Raw genomic sequence first — 5,000 nt, forward strand, 5'->3', positions numbered from 1 at the left:
ATACTGTCTTTTATCATCCAGACACCATCCAGCACTTACTTCTCTTAAACTGAGACCATCTACCCCTTTCTTTACATAACAGGACACCATTTGGCAGCTCCACTTCCTAACCATCGTTTATTACTGACTTTGCTTCTCATTGCCAAAAACATTGACACTACTCATAACCTGAAACTATTACAAACTTACTGTTTTGGGAAAGACATCATTTGTATCTTATATAAATAACCTAATGGAAATCGTACCTACCACTTCACACCAGAGGACATTGATTTAGACATTAAAGATCTCACTAAATAACCTCCGTTCCATCCAATTATATAATTTTGCATACACTTGAATCAACCATCAATGTATAGGAAACATGTAAAATATAGAGTAAACTTTCATAAACATCTATTTGCTTAATATTGTGTGCGAGTAGATGAAAGGTAGACGCAATTAAACAAGCTGTTAAACAAATTAAATACGAATTTGGTTAATCAAATATTTACTATAAACACAAAGTTCGCTCTGGTAAACATCAGAAATTTTTAAGGCACATAAAATTCACTTCGGTGAAAGAGCAGTGGCCGAATACACAAGACATAACCTAAGGCAAACAATAACATCCAAAAGAAAAAGTATATACGGTTTGAAAGGCACAAAGTGTCTTTAGGCATAGAATTTATAATTAAATCCCAACCTCTGCAGACACTAGATTACATTAGCAGTGGCGTCCTCAAGGGGGTGCCATTAGGGCTGAGCCCCCAAAAACTTAAGTCCCAGCCCCCCAAATAACACTGACCCAACACATCCAATAGAAACTTACAATATCCCTAATCAACATGCAAACCTCAGATATTAGCAATTTAGTATGTTTATCAAATATCCAACGATAGTCATAGACCACAGTAGGTGGCTAGTTCAGTAAAAAGTATCTATTTAGTAGATACCTAGGCAGCTAAGCTAACTGAATGATTTACAAATTTCATTAAAAATAATGAGGAGCATTTTGACCTTATTTAAAAACTTCTAAGCGTTAACAGATGATTACTTCATGCAATCTGTTACATGTTCCTTACATGTACAACAATCTCAGACTCAGCCATGTACAGTAATATGAAGAAGGACCCACACAACCAAGACTAAAAATGTATTCAAAATTACAGTTTTATTTTTCAGACCAGACCTTTTCAATGTGACAAGTTATGGCAGGTATGACTGGCTTAAATGCTCCGTGACTGGTGACAGAGTTTATTGCTTTGTATGCAAACTCCTTGGTACTAATGTTGGACAGACACAGAGAAAAGGATTTTACCAACAAAGATCTTACCTGGCAGTTCCATCCTGCTCGTAATACTAGGCATGCAGTTAATTGTAATACCCATGCCTTCTCCATCATGAGGCTCAATACAACACAGTATTCTAGAAGTTTTATTCCACATGTGATAGAGTTGTGGAATGATTTTCCTAATCGGGTAGTTGAATCGGTAGAACTTCAAAAGTTCAAACTTACAGCAAATGTTTTCATGTTGAACAGGGTGACATAAGTCTTTTTATAGTTTATATATGAAATATCTGTTTTGATGTTGTTACTTTTAAAAAAATATTTTATTTCAATTGTTCTTTATTTCTTATATCGTTTATTTATTTCCTTATTTCTTTATTCACTGGGCTGTTTTTTCCTTGTTCGAACCCTTGGGCTTATAGCATTTTGCTTTTCCAACTAGGGTTATAGCTTAGTTAGTAATAATATCCAACTAGGGTTATAGCTTAGCTAGTAATAATAATAATAATAATAATAATAATAATAATAATAATAATAATAATAATACAAGGAGATGCATGAAAATGGCATTATAGCATGAAAAAGGTACACACCATGTAATTGCTATGGAAAAATGGCTCAACCTCAAAATAAAGGGTCAGAGATTTTGTGACCTGAAAATAAAAATTCACTGAATGCCAAGTATACATCTGGATTAAGCCAGAATTATCTTCTCAAAGCTGTTGCAGATTGTTTGCTTGATGTCATAGCCAAAGAAGCCAAGTCATCACCCTTTTTTTGCAGTTATATCTGATGAGCAGCTCTGTATGTCATAGATTTAACAGTAAACGAGAGGTTCATGGGGTTGATTTATTTGAAGATCTTGATGATACTTCTGTAGCTATTGCGTTGTTAGAGAAGCTCCGTAATCTTGGCTACGATACAGCATCTGTAATGTGTGGCAAAATCAGTGGTGCACAGGCACAAATCTGAGAATCTGTGAAGAATCCATGCTTTTTATACCCTGTTCTGCACGCAATTAGCAGTTAGTCATGACACACAGCTGGCTGCCAGCCAGAAGTAGTGGATTTTTTCAACTTGATTTGAGCTCTGGTTAACTTCATCCATAGTTCAAGCTAACGCCATGATATATTCATAATTCTCCAAAAGATAAAAAACTGACAGTTCTGGAACTTCCTAAAATATATCAACACAAATGGGAATATAGCTATGGGCCAAGTTAATATCACAATGCTATGCGATTTTAATGGATACTCTCGAAGATATGTCTAACCCTGGAAGATCTGGTGAAGAAAAAACCTTACCTAATGGATTCCTAAAAGCTTTAAATAAGTTTGGGACAGTCTTTCTGTTGATTACCCTTTTTGAAGTATTTGATATTACAACCCCACTATCAAAGACACGACACAATGAGAATATGGAACTTACTGCAGCACTTAGCATGACACACGAAACCCTTCAAATTATTCATGATCAAGTAACAACAGACTTCCATTTTAACATCATTTGGCAAAACTCAATTGATTTTCCTACTGACAGAAACATAACTTCAGCTTTCCGTCAGCCTTCAAGGAAAAGGAGACCATCTTCACGTCTGTTAGAATCCTTTGTAATCGAAGTCACAAGCCAACGAGACACTTTTGAAAGGGTTGAAGACCAAAGAACCTACTGTAGAAGGTCCCTGTATATCCCTATTTTTGACAGAGTATCGAGTGAATTTAGACAAATAGTTGATGAATCTAAATGTACCCTCCCTGGTGTAGCTGCCTAAACCCATCATCTCCAAATTTCTTAAATGAAAATGATTTGCAATACCTTGCTGACCAGTAGTCAACTGAAGGGGAAAGCCTCCATGTAGAACTACCTATTGCTCAGAGAAAACTACGGAATGGTGTGAAATGTATTTCTGATGCTTTAGATAAGCTGAAACCAATGAAGGAAGGTTTTCCGACAATTTGGAATTTAATGCATTTGGCTTTAACTTTCCTTGTCAGTAATGCCAGATGTGAGCGATCCTTTTTCGTCTTGAAATTGGTCAAAACATATCTCAGGGCATCAGTGGGTCAGAGACAACTGCCCAGTCTAAGCACAATTCCTATTGAGAAAACTGTAGTGGATTTCCTTGCTCTTGATAGGGCAGTGGATAGATTTGCAGCTATCCCAAAATGTTTACAGTCAAACTCAGGTGAATCCACCACTAAACATTTATCTCTAATTTAATCAAGTTAGATGCAATACTCTTCATATAAAATGTTATTTATTATTCGACTTTTATTTTCTTTTTTTTTTGGGGGGATGAGAGAAATAGCTACATGTTATTTTATCTTTTTAAACAGTTTTGTTCTTCTGTAAGAGTATGTGAAAGTACATGTGCAGAGAATAGTTTCATCATGATATCTCATGTAATATACTACATATATGAATATATGCAATATCCATGTAACATTCCATTTTTTTTTCACTCCTACTCATCTACTGAGTTATCACCTAATGGTCACATCAAATATATCAAACTGGTAGGGCTCCAGCCCCCCCCCCAAAAAAAAAAAAATCAACCTTTAGTGATGCCTATCATACTTACTACACTGGGAAAGTGTAACGCTAAAACTGAAGCGTAAACCACAAAAAACCTATATATATATATATATATATATATATATATATATATATATATATATATATATATATATATATATATATATATATATATATATATATATATATATATATATACACACACACACACACACACATATATATATATATATATATATATATATATATATATATATATGAGTGTTTTTATAGTTTATATATGACATATCTGGTTTTGACGATAATAGTTTATATAGGACATATCTGTTTTGACGTTGTTACTGTTATAGAATAATTTATTGTTAACTTGTTCTCATTATTTATTTATTTCCTTATATCCTTTCCTCACTAGGCTATTTTTCCATATTGGAACCTTTGGGCTTATAGCATCTTGCTTTTCCAACTAGGGTTGTAGCTTGGCTAGTAATAATAATAATAATAATATGTAAATATATACTTTTCCAGTTTCGCCCATGCACAATCTCATAAGACTTGTGACATTGAAAGCTTCCGTACGCTCTCATTTTACGTTACTTGTGTACCATGAGCTTCCATAACAAATTCAGGGATTTACATCTATTGGGCGAGTAATTTTTTAGTTTTTTAAAAACCATGTATGGATCATACAGACCATGAAAATGGTATATCATATTATGGGGTCCTTTGACTGGCCAGACAGTACTACATTGAATCCTTCTCCCCAATTATTGCTCATTTTCCCTTTGCCTACACATACACAGTATAGTATGGCTGATTCTTTACATTTTCTCCTTTGTCCCCATACACCTGACAACACTGAGATTACTAAACAATTCCTTTTCGTTCTTGGGGTTAACTTCTGCGCTGTAATTCTTCAGTGGCTATTTTCCTCTTGGTAAGGGTAGAGGAGAGATACTACCGCTAGAGAGTGATGGGGTCCTTTGATTGGCCAGACAGTACTACATTGGATCCTTTTCTCTGGTTACGGTTCATTTTCCTTTTGCCTACACATACACCGAATAGTCTGGCCTATTCTTTACATATCCTCCTCTGTCCTCAAAGACCTGACAACACTAAGATCACCAAACAATTCTGTTTCTCTCACGGGGTGAACTACTGCACTGTAATTGTTCAAGGGCCACTTTCCTCTTGGTAA

The 5,000-nt window shown here is 34.8% G+C and overlaps 1 pseudogene; it reads left to right on the plus strand.

Moving 5' to 3' along the window:
- Positions 1 to 3,490, plus strand: part of LOC137623583 (uncharacterized) — a 14,474-nt pseudogene extending 10,984 nt beyond the window's left edge.
- Positions 3,491 to 5,000: the final 1,510 nt, after the last annotated feature.

The sequence above is a fragment of the Palaemon carinicauda genome, chromosome 30, assembly GCF_036898095.1.
Source record: "Palaemon carinicauda isolate YSFRI2023 chromosome 30, ASM3689809v2, whole genome shotgun sequence".
NCBI classification, from domain to species: Eukaryota; Metazoa; Arthropoda; class Malacostraca; order Decapoda; family Palaemonidae; genus Palaemon; species Palaemon carinicauda.